At 42.1% G+C, this 17,666-nt stretch overlaps 1 protein-coding gene across 1 annotated transcript in view; it reads right to left on the reverse strand.

Annotated features, from left to right (window-relative positions):
* The window catches only part of LOC136872432 (G-protein coupled receptor dmsr-1), a 591,582-nt gene that overhangs the window by 199,667 nt on the left and 374,249 nt on the right, over positions 1-17,666 (reverse strand). Inside the window, exon 3 of the mRNA XM_067146247.2 lies at positions 5,989-6,075. The gene's annotated coding sequence lies outside the window, so the exon portion shown is untranslated. The remainder of the gene's footprint in view (positions 1-5,988; positions 6,076-17,666) is intronic.

Here is a 17,666-nt window from a genome sequence, read left to right on the forward strand (position 1 = left end):
CACACACCCCCTGTGGGTGGGGGAGGCAGACGAATAATACACCCACGGTATCCCCTGCCTGTCGTGATAGGCGACTAAAAGGGGCGACCAAGGGATGTTTAAATTGGAACCATGAAACTGCTTTTGATTCGTGCCATCACGCGGGGAACACCAAGGGTTGCTTTTACTTGTGCGTAGTACCACTACATTGGGTACGAAATTGGTTTGTGATTAGTAGCACACAGGAGCACCGCGCGGTCGGCTTTTGCAGTACCTGTGATTAGTACCACCATATGAGCAGGACCATGGGATGATAGCTACCATGGTTCTGCCTTGCGTATGATTAGTACCCACTATATGAGGAACACCGCGGGATAGGGAGAGGTCCCTGTGGTTAGTACTCTTCTGTGATGAACACCGTAGGTTTGCGTTGCCTGTAAATGGCGCCGCAAAGTGGGAAAACATAGGTCTGTATTAAATGTCGAATTTCATAAGCTCTGAGTAGTACAATAACGTGTGGAATGCCGCAAGTCTCTGCTACTTTTGATTAGTACCGTAACAGGACAGCTCCCATGGTTCTATTTTGATAGCGATCAGTACCGTTATGAGGGGCCGATAACTTCGATTTAGGACCGCATAATCGATTCAGTGTTATGCTATAGCAGTAGTCCCTTGGTCAGTAATACGATATTGTCACGTCCGTTTATGTGACTGTGCGACATTGCGGATCGCAACCACTGATTTTTTTTAAATTCATGTCCATCCATTCATTCTTCGTTGTCACATTTTTGAATTCTGGTCAGTGGAGAATTTTAGACTTTTAATATGTCATTCCATTTCGTCTCATTTCGTACCATTAGGGGCCGATGACCTAGATGTTAGGCCCCTTTAAACAATTATCATGTCATCATCATCATCATCAGATCTACAACTTTTGTCCTATGACTTTTCGTCGTATTTCTATCCCTAATACGTTAAATACAGCTGTATTTCTCGATTTCAAGTTGATTTTGTACTTTTACACGTATATGTCATAATTTGTCACCCTTATAGGAAAGGTAGAATCATGACATTCGGCACGCACATTGACATGACTATTGGCCATGTTATAGCCAAATTTTATGATTCTGGCTGTGAAAGCTGTACAAAATTTCACCCCATTCAATGACTCTAACTCAATCTAACCCATAAATATAGAAGATACGAGAAGATGTCATAGGACCAACCATGTAGAGCAGTGAAAGGGGCGTCTGATGGTGAAGTCCGTTTGTAGATACGTCGTACAGTTTCAAAGCAGTAACTATGGAAATAAAGGTCTGCACTTCTAGAGTGTGTCTGTACATTGACAATTTTGGCGAAATTTCCGTACAGTTATCCCTTTCAGGGGTAACAATGACCATCTGCATATATTCAGTTTTGGTGTCTGATTGTTTGTTTGTTTGTTTGTTTGTCTGTTTGTCTATAACTTGGAAACTACCGGATATATTTCCACCAAACTTGATATTTAGAATCCACCTGTCCTTTGGTAGGTTTTAGGGCAAATATTGTTTCTAAATCCCTGAATTGACTGGGGGATTATACGAATCCGAAACCGTGATTTTGCATTCCCACAAAATATACACAACCTAACTTAATGTAAATTTACCTGCCTTAATGGAAATTCATTTCTAAGCCTGTTTTCTCATGTGCATCATTTCAATACGAGGATTAATAAGGGAGATATCATTAACGGACCGTTTTCCGGTACAAGTCCCACCGGACTTATCTCAAGAGCGGGTGCGTGTAAAGCGTATTTTTTTACAACTTGAAAACTACTGAAGATATTTCAGTCAAACTTTACATTAACATCCACCTGTCCAACGGTAGGTGTTAATCGTCAATAACATTTCATGTTCCCGGTATGGACTGGCGGTTTATAGAGAACCGAAATGGTGATTTTACTGTTACACAATATATACAGTACAAGACCAACCTGACTGGAAATCGACCAAACCTGATGGAATTCCATCTCTAAAACCTTTTTCATGTGCATTTTTTCGACAGGAGAATTAATAAGGGACATATTATAAACGGTCCGTTTTTCAGGTTATGTCCAGCGGATATAGCCCAAAAGGTGTTGTACGTGGATCAGGGTTCCTTATCTATCTATGTAAATAAAATCGTAACGACTGTGTGCCTGTACATTGACTATTTTGGCAAAATTTTCGTACAGCTACAAGTTTAAGGGGTAATAATGTCCATCTGCATATTTTTTTGGTTTAGTTTCTTGAAAGTCCTAATTTTTACACTCCTCACCGAAAATCCAGATTGCGGCATTTAGGCCGCTAAATCCGGCGTCTTATGGTACAATACTTTCTCGATATGATGTACTGTTTAGCAGCAGTTAATCTGTAAATGAAGGTCTGCAATATTGTAAACGAGCACATCCTACTTTCGTATGTCGAAATATATATATTCACTGATGTCGATTTTGTAGCGATCGAGGAAGGGTGTCTGCTATTGTAATCAGTACTCCCCACACCGACTTTGACTGGCAGTAGGAATGGGGTCCTTCTCCAATTCCTGTGTAACTGGCATTAATAAGGCAGGCCTACCATTTTAATGAATAATTCACTTCTCGATTTGACTTGCAGAAGGCAAGGGAGCATGCAGTTTTGTTCAAAACTCCCCTTACCCGATTTTGTTTGGCTGTAGGTAAGCGTTCCCGCAGTTATAAATAGATGTACCCATCTAAAATGTGACTGGCATTAGGCATACTGGCCTGCTATTTTGATGGAAACTCACCAACTTGGTGTGACTGGCAGTAAACTGGCTGGCAGTTGGAAAAGGGGCCTGTCATTATAATGATAACTGCACAACTCAATTTTGACTGGCTGTAGGGAAGTTTCCTGCCATTATAATAAAAACTCCTCAATTTTTAATATGTATGGAAGTAGGAAAGTAGGGCTGCCATTGTAACGGAAACTCCCCATATCGGTTGTGACCGCGCAGTAGGCAATGGGGCCTGCAATTTTAATGTAAACTTCCCAACTCGATTGTGAATGGCAGTAGGCAAGTGAGCCTGTCGTTATCATCACAAATCCGTAACAAGCATTTTACATTGGAAACAACGTATGGGGACATCTCCATGCTGTTTCTCGGATAACGCTAAGAGACATGCTATTTTTAAACTATCTTATTTACTGCATGTACAGTATTTACTTCAATATTCGTATACAATGCAGAATACCGTAGCAAAGCACGGGTACAATTGCTAGTGAGTAATAAATATATTTATTATTCTAGATGAATTTCCTATTAGAATATATATTGAAGTATGTAAAACAAGATATGAAGAAGATATAGTGATTTTTGCATCTCAGTAAGGCTGTAATATTTCTCTAGCGGGTTTTTATTTTCACTAACCAACCGCTGCACTGCTTTTGTTTTTCATGCAAACTCTTGAAGTTGATAATTTCTAATTTGTAGATTATTCGAATTTAAATTTCTTACTGTCTTAATCCAATCTATTATTATTATCATTATTGCATTATTATTATTATTATTATTATTATTATTATTATTATTATTATTATTATTATTATTATTATTATTATCATTGGTATTACAGTTATTATATTGTACCCTAGATCATACCCTTTACTGGCTCATGGATGTTCTTTATGTAAACTCAGTCGCTCGCTAAGATCGAAGAACCCGCCACATTAAACCCACCAGTCGGAGGTAAATCTGTACAGGACAGGCCATGAAACGGAAGCATAGGCCTACATAGTATCTAGCTTGTAGAGACATGAGTGAGATCCGATTTCTAGATCGACACACGCCCTGTGGGTGGGGTACTCAGACGAAGAGTACACCCACGGTACCCCCTGCTTGTCGTAAGAAGCGACTAAGTGGGGCGAACAAAGGGCTGATGATTTTTTTAACCATGAGACTACTTGTGATCAGTGCCAACATTTGAGGAACACCATGGATCAACGTTCCTAGTAGTAGTACCGTTATGTGAGGAACACGATGGGATTTGTTACCTGTGGGCGTTACCATAATGTGTCATACACCTCGGGTCTGCAGTGCCTATGATTAAAACCACTATGTGAACAACGCCACGAGTATATTTGACCTGTGATTAATTCCACTATGTGAGGAACACCACAGGAATGCTGGCACCCGTGATTAGTTCCACTATGTGAGGAACACCATGGGTCTGCGTTTCTTGTGAGTAGTGCCCTCCTGTGCGAAAATCCATGGGTTTATGTTACCTGTGAGTGGTGCCATTGTCTGTGACATACCATGGATCTACGTTACCTGTAAATGGAACCACCATGCGAGAAAAACCACCAGTCTATGTTACCTGTGATTATTATCACTATGGGAGGAGCACCATGGTTCCGCATTGCTGGTGATTTGTACCATTATGAGGCGCCGGTGACCCGGATTTTGGATCCTTATAGATGATGAGCATCATCCCGGTAATTTAGACATTGTAAATTGGATCAACTGATCTTTTTAGTTTCACTGTCGTTTTCATCACCATTCGTTTTAGATTCTAGTCAGTGGACACATTTTTTTTCATTTCGCTGGACCCTGCACCATTAGGGGCGGGTGACCTAGTTGTTAGGCCCCTTTAAAGAACAAATATCATCGTCGTCATCCTCTGCGACTGTCATCAGAGAACTCCCTACAATATTGTGTCTCATGCTGCACCATTGGTCGGAGACTAGCAGCAATGGGACCAGGAAATTACCGTCCCATGCGTTGGCTGCCATTAACACCATCACCAAAATGGCTGCATTTGGAATGGTGCCGTGACCTCGAAGCATGGACTGCTGATGAATGGCATTTCTGCATTATTCCGGATGACCATCTTCTGCGAGTATGGAACGACCTGGGGACAGGTCCCATTCTTCCAATGCTTTGGAGAGACACAGCCTTGTTACTGCTGGCATCATGGTGTGGGGAGCCGTCGGCAATGACTTCAGGAACTCTAACGGCACAACGGTATATCACGAACACCCTGCGTCATCATGCGTTATCTCTCATGCGACAGTATAGCGGTGCCAATTTATAACAGGACAATGCTCGTCCACACACGGACTGTCTGCGTGATCTTCAGGTACTTCCGTGGCCAGCAAGATACTCTGATCCGGCCCTGATTGAACACGCGCGGGATCGCGATGGTTTTATCCAGGGTATGCAGGACAAGTTACAACAGTTGTAGGCTACTATGCCTCAAGAGAGGATACACAACCGCTTTACGATACCCTTCCCAACCAAATCAGTACATGCATCCAGGCCAGAGCGGCCGCAAAGTAACAATAACTGAGCTCGTGATGTCAAGTTTTGTGAATTTGACTCGATTTTTTAAACACTTAAATAACATCACATACCCTATAAACAAGTGAAGTTTCATTTCGTTTCCTCGTCACCTTTAGGGTGCTTCAATTTTTGTCAGGCAGTATATATACAATTCTTCTTTACGCCGCACAGACACAAATAGGTCTTATGGCGACGATGGAACAGGAAAGGGCTAGGAGTGTGAGAGAAACGGCCATGGCCTTAATTAAGGTACAGTCCCAGCATTTGCCTTGTGTGGAAATGGGAAACCATGGAAAACTATCTTCCGGGCTACCGACAGTAGGGCACTATCTCCCGAATGGAAGCTCACATCTGCACTACTCTAAACACACGGCCAACTCCCTCGGTAATGATAATAATAATTCCTGTCCTTAACACAAATTTTGGAGGGCCGGCACGTGATACAGATTTGGTGAAGTTTTACTGCCAGGTGGCCTTCCTGATGCTAACACTATGTTTCCGGGCTTTACATATATACAGTCATAGTAGAATTTGTTTCGTACCCTGTCGAATTTCATATGTTGATGATCTTCGACATTACGTAGAAAGTAGAATTTTACGATACTGTACTTGCTTACGACACTCATATTCTATCAACTAAAAAAATGGGAAATCGTTTTCAAGTGCATGTAAACCAGTTACTTATTTACTCACCAGATTGCTACACTGCGTCATAGGGGTGAGTCAATCTGTGTTGTCTAGTAGTCAGGAGGTGTGTTGTAGTGATCTATCATCAGGACCCTGGAACAAGCGTAATACAACGTGATGTACATTTTATATACATAAGTATGAGGACTTTCCAGAATTTTACTTCTAATTTTTGTAGAGAAAGAAAATTTGGAAAAGTAATATTGCATGCACATAAAAATACGGGAGAGCAGAGAATGGTACTTCTAAGCCATGCGTGAAAACCGTTTTTATTTTTCGGACGTACCCTACTGTTCGTAGAATCCCTCAAATATAGCGAGGGAAAAAATTCCATATAAACACGGGTGTGGAAACGCGTACTTTTCGAGATATCAGACTCTGTCGTGGGCTAGAATCAGACTCTGTCGTGGGCTAGAATCTCAAGTTTTGTGCACTATCTTGCATGTACTGATGAACTACGGTCATTTCCTTAAAATATTTGTTCATAAAGCCCACCTCCTGCCATACTACAGGCTTATATTCGACGTGGCATGGAGATACGAACACATTCGAGTATGTCTTGTGTTGTACTTACTGTTCGAGAGGACCTGACAGTTCCATCGTTTGAAGTATTGCTTCATCCCTCACAACAGTCGCGTACACCAAATACTGTGCTTAGACCCACACAAAGATGTCCAACGTGTTTAGATCAGGTGAATGTGGAGGTCAACAAAGTACGCATTTACGGATCCATATTCATTATACACTCATGTTCATAAAAACCAGAACACCTTGAAATACCAGAGATAGGAAGTGCACATTCACAGGACATGTGCATTGGTATGTTCTGAAGAAATGATAAGCATTTGAAGCATGTCGCCCCTCAGGATCAACGTCCACACCGATATCCTAGCGCACCACCACCGACGGGTAAAATGTGCCTTCGGCTCTCGTTGCCGCTATAAACCGAAAGTAATGTATCACTGTGACTAGCAGACGTGCAGGATGCCTCGCAGACGTATGCGAGAACCGTGCCGTCAAATGAGTAGGTTTGAAAGAGGGAGCATTATTGGCATGAGAGAACCTGATGCATTCATCCGACCACGAACCTACTACGCTGGCGTAGCAGGGGGAGAGGTGATACTCCCACGTGGCGCGTCCCAGGTAGCGGAAAGGGGGTCCCAACCGGCTTGCCGGCGGACTTGAGGGAAATAAAATACCTCTCGCGGACGAAAATCACAAACCCCTGTGGGTGGGAGACGCAGACGAAGAATACACCCAAGGTATCCCCTGCCTGTCGTAAGAGGTGACTAAAAGGGGCGAACAAAGTATGATTGTCTTAGAACCGTGAAACTACTTGTGATTAGTACCACCATGTGGAGAACACCATGGGTCGCTTTTACTTGCGTGTAGTACTACTATATTGGGTACCAAATAGGTTTGTGATGAGTAGCACACAGGAGCACCGTGCGGTCGGCTTTTGCAGTACATGTGATTTGTACCACCATATGACTAAGGGAAGATAGCTACCATGGATCTGCCTTGCCTATGATTAGTACCCACTATACGAGGAACACCACGGGATAGTGCAGATACCTGCGTTTAGTACTCTCATGTGATGAACACCATAGGGTTGCGTTGCCTGTAAATGGCGCCACAATGTGAGAAAAACCATAGGTTTGTATTATATGTCGAATTTCATAACCTGTGAGTAGAACCATAAGGTGTGGAATACCGCGAGTCTCTGCTCCTTTTGATTAGAACCGCAACAGGACAAATACCATGGTTCTACTTTCCTAGCGATAAGTACCGTTATGAGGGGACGATAACTTGGAGTTTGGTACCTCTTTAGACTGCAAGCATCATAGTTTCAGTGATATGCTATAGCAGCAATCCCTTGGTCAGTAATCCAACTTTTCCTTTAGTTTCTCTGAAAGTAAGGCATTGCGGGTCACATCCACTGATTGTTTTAAATTCATGTCCATCCATTCATTCATCGTTCTCACGCGTTGAATTCTCGTCAGTGGACAAATTTGACTTTTAATTTGTCATTCCATTTCGTCTCACCGGGCGAGTTGGCCGTGCGCGTAGAGGCACGCGGCTGCGAGCTTGCATCCGGGGATAGCAGGTTCGAAACCCACTATCGGCAGCCCTGAAGATGGTTTTCCGTTGTTTCCCAATTTCACACCAGGAAAATGCTGGGGCTGTACCTTAATTAAGGCAACGGCCGCTTCTTTCCAACTCCTAGGCCTTTCCCATCCCATCGTCGCGATAAGACCTATCTGTGTCGGTGCGACGTAAAGCCCCTAGCAAAAAAATACCATTTCGTCTCATTTCGTACCCCACGAGCCTACTACGCTGGCGTAGCAGGGGGAGAGGTGATACTCCCACGTGGCGCGTCCCAGGTGGCGGATAGGGGGGTCCTACCGGCTTGCCGGCGGAATCAGGGAAATGAAATACCTCTCGCGGATCAAACACACTACCCCACGCTGCTGGGGGACGCACATGCACAATACACCCGTGGTATCCCCTGCCTGTCATAAGAGGCGACTAAAAGGGGCCCAAGGGGCTCTCAAATTGGGAGTGTGGATTGGTATTGCTTCCATTTACTTGTGTTAGGCTCCTCACTTTAATCCTTCCTATCCGACCTCCCTTAGTCAACTCTTGTTCTTTTCCGACCCCGACGATATTAGAGCATTCGAGGCCTAGGGAGTCTTTCATTTTAACGCCCTTCGTGGCCCTTGCCTTTCTTCGTCCGTTACTTCATCTTTCGAAGTGACGGATCCCTTCTTTCTTCTCCTATTTCTCTCTCATTACCCCCTGTGGGTGGGGGACGCAGACGAAGAATACACCCACGGTATCCCATGCCTGTCGTGGAAGGCGATTAAAAGGGGCGACCAAGGGATGATTGAATTAGAACCAAGACACTACTCTTGATTCGTACCATCACGCGGGGAACACCATGGGTTGCCTGTGCTTGCGAGTAGAACCACTATATTAGGTACGAAATAGGTTTGTGATTGGTAGCAGCAACGATTAGGTTCTCCTGTGGGTTTCCAGTACCCATGAGTCGTACCCATGTGAGCAACACCGCGGGTCTGGGCGTTGCCTGTGAGTTGTACCACTATATGAGCGACACCGTGGGTCTGCGTTGCCTGTGATTAGTACCCACTATGTGAGGAACACAGCGGGAATACCGGCACCCGGGACTAGTACACCTAGGTGAGGAACCTCATCGGTTTGCGTTGGCTATGAGTGGCGCCATTGTGTGAGAAACACCATAGGTCTACGTTACCTGTACGGAGTACAATACTTGTGTTTAGTACCATCTTGTGTTGAACACCGTGGGTCGTCGCTACTTTTGATTAGTACCCTGACGTGAAAATTACCATGGTTCTACTTTACTCGTGACATATACCATTCTGGGGGGCCTTAGACCTGGATTTTGGACCCCTTTAGACATCAAGCATCCTCGATTCGGGATTATGCTTCATATGTGGTCCCTTGGTCAGTGATGCTATTTTAATGATATTTTTGTGTCGGATCCACTGTTTTTCTTTGCTTGTTTTTTGTTTTCTTTGTTTTTTGTTTGGGTTCATGTCCATCCATTCATTCATCATGACATTTTTTTAATTTTTGTCAGTGGATGATTTTGAACTTTTTGTTTCCATTTCATTTCGTACAATTAGGGGCCGATGACCTAGATGTTAGGCCCCTTTAAAAAACAAGCATCATCATCATCCTCAGCATCATAAGCGTTCCACAGTGTCAAAACTCTGCTTATATTGTAACTACATCTCCCAATTTTTGGACAATGGCTCAGGGATAGACTCCATATATACTGCTCACTCGAAAGCTTTTGACACAGTACAACACAGTGCCCTGATTCTTGAATTATCTGCGTATGAGATGCATGGATGGATCCTACAATGGATGAAATCGTATCTGTCCGGTAGAACTTGTCTTGTAAAATATGAAGGATTTCTATCTTTTCCGTACCACCCAACATCAGGTGTCCCACAAGGTTCAATTCTAGGGTCCCTTCTATTCATTTTGGTGATTAATGATTTGCCTTCTACCTTTCAGTCGAGCAAGTGTCTGTTATTCGCAGATGATTTAGAAACATTTAAGGCAATAGAGTCTGAAAATGACTGTAAACTTTTGGAATTAGATGCCCTTCGTGTGAGTGAGTGAGTGAGTGAGTGAGTGGTGTGAGTAGTGGATGTTGCAAATCAATGTTCCGAAGTGCAATGTAATCAGCTTCACTCGGAAGAAATCCCCTGCCGAATACAATTATGCTTTCAATGGCGCATATTTAAACCGTGGGGATATGATCAATGATTTAGGTATCCTATTAAGCAATACAAATGGACTCTCCTTCCAGGACCATATTGATTAAATAACGAGGTAATCTCTTAGGTTTCTGGGTTTTCTTGAGAGAAATTGTAGGGATGTTTTTTCTGTTCGAACTCTGAAAACTCTATATATTTCCTATATTAGATCAGGGTTATAATATGGTATCAAGATCTGGATACCATCCCAACAATATTTGTCTCACTAGAGAGAGTGCAGGTAAAATTTATGAAGTGGAATTAAGGTGACGTCTTCAATATATGAACAGTTTTGCCAACAGTTGCAAATGGAGAATTTACTGTTGCGTCGCAAATGTGCTAACGCAGCGTTACAATTAAATGCATAACAAATAGAATAGATTGTCCGCAGCTCCTGCAGCTAATATCACTTCATGTTCCGGCACGAAACACAAGACACAGAGTTACCTTTCATGAGATAAAGTGTACAATTGAACACCACAGTAGTTAGTGGTTAATACAATCATTGCGGACACTGAACAGTGATGGGGAATCTGTGGACTGCTTCTGTTCTGATATGAAGTCACTTTAGAAAGGCAGTATTACATATGGCAAAATAATACATCACTGTGTAGTATTGTAAGATGTTAATATTTGAACATTAGATTTTTTCTTATTTGTAAATAATATGTAATTTTATGTAAATAATAACTTAGTTGTAAGAAATAGACTATAGGTGTAGTACGCCATCCGCGATTGGGAATAGCCTGTTGGTGTTTAATATTCTAAATCTGTCTATCTACGTGACAATTTCGGTTCGTCCTCAAGAATAGCTACAGTATATCTTGAGACTTCTGGAAAACGTTGAGTCATTCGATTATGTTATGAAATATGAGTTCAGGATAGCTGAGAAGCTCACACGGTAGCGCAACTTGGCAGGTTCGATCGAGGCTCAGCCCGGTCGTATTTGAAGGTGTTCAAACACATCAACCTCCTGTCAGAAGATTTCCTGGTAGGCCTATATAAGAGTACTCTTACAGAAAATATTGTGGCACCTTGACATCTCCAGAAACAAAAAATATGTAATTAGTACAATTAATAGCATTATTTTCATGCATCGACCAAATCGTAAATAAGTGAAACTACGAACTTCATGCGATGTACAAGGCATAGTTGTGTTCATATACCACGCCACGTCCACTATCCTAGTGTATACAATAACATTCTTCAATTCAATGCAAACGTCTGGAAAAGTTACCATACTGGTATATTTTGCATGAAAATGACCACAGGAACGAAATAAAATGTGGTATGTCAGAAGAACTTAAGAAAAATCTGAAGAATTTCTGGGGTATAAAGTACCTTAATTTTTCACATCGCCTGTTATAACTTCCAGTAAATGGTAACCACCCAATTTATTGTTTCCATGGAGAGAGCCGTCATAATCATTATAAGGGTGCATCATTCAGGTGGATTTCATTTTTTACATCATAAGACTGTGCAAATACTTCATTGAGGATGGTTGCCTAGTTGTAATTTGTCATTAAACAATAATCACCACCACCATCAGCAAATATTTCATTCTCAACTTCATTGAAGTATGATTTTCCTTTTTATTTTTAGTTGCTGCCATCGTCCCAGTCACTGTACTACCACGGTTTTGATCCAGAGCTATACAATTATTACCAAGAGGAACCACCGCACGGTAAGACAAAATTAATATGCATGTCCAGTGTCAGTGCGGTTAGCGATAACCAGGGTTGCAAGGTACTTCTGGTCCACATCAGATCATCATTATAGAACTAAAAGTTTCCTGTTTATCCGTAACATTTCTGGGATCGCAAGAGCTATGCTAGCGCATATTAGGTTTCTTGCTTGTTGTTTTAAGGGGCCTAACATCGAAGGTCATCGGCCCATATTAGGTTTCGACCGGGGGTTTAAATGAAAATACCCTTCATAACACTACCTGATTTTACAGGTAAAATTTCAAACACTGTATCATCTATAAAACCTCGGCTATGACAGTGGAAAGCCACGAGTTAGGACGGACAGATAACACGCCTCCGGGACGTAAGAGTAAAACTATAGTAAATTAGTCGCCCACTTAAAATTAACGTGTAAATCATAAATATTAAATAGCAAAAAAGAAAAACCTGAAAATACAAAGGTCGACCAAATATAAACTGGATTTTTGTTCCAGAACATCAACAGTTGGTAGGACTGGCCCCGCGCTTCTGCTATGCTTAGGCGGGACTCTTAGGACTGGGGAGAGCGTGCTGATAGATATTTTCCGCCGTTTCGTCAGTAACGCTCACGGTGTCGGAGCAACAGGTGCACCCCTCCACCGCGCAACACATAATTATAAAACTTCTTGCTCGTGGAGGAGTTACAGCGGCGGAAATATGCCAGAGGTTGACTGCACAGTTCGGTGATCATTGCTAAGGACGCGTGTGTTTGCCTGGCGTAAAACGTTCAAGGAAGGGCGAGAACGTGTAGAAAATCAGCAATACGATCGCCGCCCTTCGACCAGCATTACAGACGAAAACATTCGTGCGGTTAAAGACATTATTGACGACGATCGAAGGGCGAGAGCATCAGAAATTGCGGAACAAGTCGGAATCAGTTATGGGAGCTGTCAAACAATCATCACAAACGACCTACAGTTCCGTAGAGTTTCTTCCAGACGAGTCCCTTGCCTCTTGACCGAAACTGTTTCCAAGCTACAGGAATTGCACTGGACTACTCTTGATCATCCTCACTACAGCCCGGACTTACTGCCCTGCGATTTCGAGTTGTTGCTTGCTTGTTGTTTTAAGAGGCCTCACATCGGAGGTTATCGGCCCTCGAGTTGTTCGGACTGCTTAAATATAGTCTAGGAGGGCAACTATTTGAAGATGACGAGAGTGTGGAAGAATTCGTTCGCAACTGGCTGGTGACACGACCCAGTTATTTTTTAGACGAGGGCATCAAAAAGCTGCCTATACGCTGGGATAAATGCATTTCCTAAGAAGTAAACTATATGGAAAAATAAATTGTATTTGCCTTGTATTTTTCAATAAATGAATTTAAATAAAAAATCCCGTTTATATTTGTTCCTCTCTCGTGTTATAATTGTTTGCAATTACATCTGATTCCATTTCCAGTGTATCGCTAAGCTTGCAAGTTCAAATGTAACAACTTGCCTGGGAGTTCTAAAATACATTTCTGAAAACTGAAATTGCACACTACGACGGAATTCGTCATTCATGGTCGGAGACCTGGGACATGACCAAATCGAGGGAGGATGGTCATATAATTTTAATATTCGGGACAGACTTCCAAGCAACACCATCGAAATTCGAACTACTGTAGCACCACTTGTTACATGACAAACAAATGGTCATCGTTTGTTTGTAGTTGCCTTATGATCTCGTGTTCGCGAGGCAATTGTTCCACGGAGACCAGAACATAGACGTGTGAGACTATCCTCGTGTCGGCAACAGTAACACTGGGCCGACAAACGGCACATTGTCGCCTTCAGTAATGTATCTACACGAACCTACTACGCTGGCGTAGCAGGGGGGGGGGGGTGAGGTATTACCCCACGAGGCCCGTCCCAGGTGGCGGATAGGGGGATCCTAACCGGCTTGTCGGCGGACTTCAGCGAAATAAAATAGCTCTCGTAGACAAAACACACAACCCCTATGGGTGGGGGACGCAGATGAAGAATACACCAACGGTATCCCCTGTCTGTCGTAGGAGGCGACTAAAAGGGGCGATCAAGGGATGATAGAATTACAACCATAAGACTACTTGTAATTAGTACCCCCATGCGAGGAACACCATGGATCGCCTTTACTTGCGAGTAGTACCAATATGTTAGGTACACAATACGTTTGCGATTAGTGGCAACAGATGGTGAATCAGTGTGGGTTTTACATTGCCCGTGATTAGTACCACTATATGCGGAACACCACGGGCTTACCGTACCTGTGATTGGTACCACTATATGAGTGACACCGTGGATCTGCGTTGCCTGTGAGTAGCGCAGTAATGTGGGAAACACCATTCGTCTGCGTTTACTGTGAGTAGTACCACATTTCTTTAAACACCGTCAGTCTACGTTAAAAACGATTAGTACCCATACATGAGAAATACCACGGTTCTACTTTACTAGCGATAAGTACCATTATGAGGGGCCGTTCACCTGGATTTTGGACCCCTTTAGACAACAAGCATCATCGATTCAGGATTGTGCTTTGGAATCAGCCCCTTGTTCAGTATATACTATTGCTTTAAGATAGACTAGCAAATGTACCCGTGCTTCGCTACGGTATTCTACATTGTATACGGATATCGACGTAAGTACTGTGCGTGCAGTAAATGAGATTGTTTTAAAATTGCATGTCTCTTAGCCTTATCCGAGAAATAGCATGGGGAGGTCCCCATACGTTGTTTCCAATGTAAAGTGAGGGTTGCGGAGTTGTGATGATAACGGCAGGCTCACTTGCCTACTGCCATTCACAATCGAGTTGGCAAGTTTACATTATAATTGCAGGCCCCATTGCCTACTGCGCGGTCACAATCGATTTGGGAAGTTTTAGGTACAATGGCAGACCCGTTTCCTACTTTCAGACAGATTACAGTTGAGGAGATTTTATTATAATAGCAACTTCCCTACCACCAGTCAAAACTGAGTTGTGCAGTTATCATTATAATGACAGGCCCTTTTTACTGCTGCCAGCCAGCTTACTGCCAGTCACACAGAATTAGTGAGTTTAGATGAAAATAGCAGGCCACTATGCCTAATGATAGTCAAATTTTAGATTGGAACATTTGTTTATAATGGCGGGCAACCTGGCCTAGGGCCAACACAAAAGGGTAGGGGACTTTCGAACAAAACTGTATGATCCCTTGCCTTCTGCAATACAAATCGAGAAGTGAATTATTCATTAAAATGGTAGGCCCTCCTTACTAATGCCAGTTACACAGGAGTTGGAGAAGGACCCCATTCCTACTGCCAGCAGTCAAAGTCGGTGTAGGGAGTACTGATTACAATAGCAGACGCACCCTTTCACGGCCACTACAAATCAACATCAATGAATATATATAGAAGGACATACGAAAGTATACGCATGTTTACATTATTACAGACCTTCATTTACAGATTAACTGCTGCTAAACGGTACGTCATATTGACAAAGGTGTGTACCGCAAGGCGCAGTATTTAGCGATCTAAATGGCTGGTCCTATGATATTTTTTCGCATCTCATCTATTCATGGGTCAGATTGAGTCAGAAACGTTGAATAGGTTGAAATTTGTGTAAGATTATCTTACATTGCATTACTTTTCGGATAATTATGTGACATAGCATTTGGCTCACATATGGGTACTGGGTGGGCCAATGTTCGTGTAGAGTTTGATCATACTATCCTTACTGTAAGTGATTGAAAGTATGAATTATACAGGTAAAGAGTCCAAATTTACTTAAAATCGAGAAATAGAGACGAATCTAACGTATAAGCGATGCAGATACGACAAAAAGTCATAAGACCAAGGTTGAAGATCACTCCTAATTCAACGAAGATTGTGCCATCTGTTATGTGACAGGACTTCCCGTTTATCCCACGAAATACCTCGAAACGAAGGTCTGCACCATCATTAAAATTGCTTCCATATTTCGATATTCTTCGGGGATAAAAAATGAAAAAATTAAAGATCTGTGAAGTTTTTCGTTCGTTACAGGCTGAAACTTAAAATTTTGCCAAATTTCAATTTTCTTGCTTGTCTGGCAGATTATGCTGCAATCTGGATTTTGGGTGAGGTGGTAAAAATTATGACTTTCAGGAAATTAAACCAAAAAATATGCAGACGATCATTATTACCCCTCAAACGGGTATCTGTACGAAAATTTCACCAATGTCAATGTACAGGCACACACAGTCGTTACGATTTTATTTATATAGATAGATAAGGAATCTGCTCCACGTACAATACATTTTGGCTACGTCCGCTGGACTTCACCTGCAAAACCAACCGTTCATAATATCTCACTTATTAATCCTCCTGTCGAAAAATTCACATGAGAACAAAAGTTTTAGAAATGGGTTTCCATTAAGGATTGTAGATTTCGATTAATTTCGGATGTGCATATTTTGAGGAAGTACAAAATCATGGTTCCGGTTTCAGATAAACCCCCAGTAAATTTAGGTATTGAGAAATAATATTGGCCCTAATACCTACACAAGGACAGGTGGATTCTAAATATTAAGTTTGGTAGAAATATATTCAGTAGTTTTCAAGTTATAAAAACTCATACAATCAAACCGACAAACAGACACCAAAGTTAAGAAATGTGCAGATGGTCATTATTACAACTGTAACGGATAACTGTACGGAAAATCCGCCAAAATAGCCAATGTATAGACAGACGGTCGTTGCGATTATAAATATTTAGATGACAGATACGCATGGGCACGTTTGAAAGTGCAAACCTTCATTTCGAGATTTACTGCTCCTAAACGGTACATCATACCAACAAAGGGTTTGCACCCTCAGACGTCCCTTTTATCGCTCTACATGTTTCGTGTTAAAAAACATTTTCTCGTATCCCACATATTTATGGGTTCGATTGAGTTACGATATTTGAATGGGGTGAAATTTGGGTACATTTTCATCATTTTACATTATTTTTCACATACTTATGTGAAAGCTAGAATCATGAAATTGGGTTCGCATATAGCCATTGGTCGTGTCAATGTGCGTGCCAAATTCGATGACTCTACCTTTTCTATAAGTGTGTCAAACTAAGTAATACACGTGTAAAAAGCACAAAATTTACGAACCATCGAAATATATAGCCAAATCTACCGTATAAGGGAGAGAGAGAGAGGGACGACAAAATATGACAGGACCAAAGTTGCAGATCACTCGAAATTGAACGGAGATCGTGCCATCCGTTTTGTGATAGGACTTACCGTTTAGCCGCGAAATACCTCGAAACGATGGTCTGCACCGTCATTAAATTGCCTATATTTCGATATTATTCGGCATAAAAAGTGAAATATTTAAAGATCTTGGAAGTTTTCCGTAGGTTACCGGCTAAAACGTATAAATTCGCTTAATTTCAATTTTTCAGCTCGTGTGGCAGATTGTGAGGCAATCTTGACTTTGGGCGAGGGGGGAGGGGGAGTAAAATATATGACATACAGAAAACTATAGCTAAAAATATTCAGGTGGTCATTATTACCCCTTAAACGGAAAGCTGTACGAAAATTTCGCCAAAATAGTCAATGCACAGACACACGGTCGTTACGATAATATTTATGTAGATAGATGAGGAATCTGCTCCACGTATAACACCTTTTGGGCTATGTCCGCTAGACTTAGCCTGAAAACCGAACTTTCATGTTATC

The sequence above is a fragment of the Anabrus simplex genome, chromosome 4, assembly GCF_040414725.1.
Source record: "Anabrus simplex isolate iqAnaSimp1 chromosome 4, ASM4041472v1, whole genome shotgun sequence".
Lineage (NCBI taxonomy): Eukaryota > Metazoa > Arthropoda > Insecta > Orthoptera > Tettigoniidae > Anabrus > Anabrus simplex.